Here is a 349-nt window from a genome sequence, read left to right on the forward strand (position 1 = left end):
CAATCATTAGTCATGGTACTAAAAGTAAATCTATAATCAAGGTCCTGCAAATATAGAAGTCAAAACTCAATTTCCCAGGTTACCTTACAGCAAGGACACAAACAACTGTCTAAAAGTTTGTCCAATCACACATTTTGACTCAGAATTGAGCAATGTTGAGAAGCACACTGCATGGAGCTGCCATCTGTACTGGAATAGCTAGTACTCCAGGGCATCCAGCTTCCAAAGGCAAAGGTGGGAGAGGAGCAGTTTCCCAATGAATTAAAGGTCAAGTTCCTGCCCTGGCCAGTGGCTCGGTTGGTTGGAACCTAATCCTGTGCACCAAAAGGTTGTGGGTTCAATTTCAGGT

Source organism: Myotis lucifugus, unplaced genomic scaffold, assembly GCF_000147115.1.
Source record: "Myotis lucifugus unplaced genomic scaffold, Myoluc2.0 scaffold_516, whole genome shotgun sequence".
In the NCBI taxonomy this organism is placed as follows: domain Eukaryota; kingdom Metazoa; phylum Chordata; class Mammalia; order Chiroptera; family Vespertilionidae; genus Myotis; species Myotis lucifugus.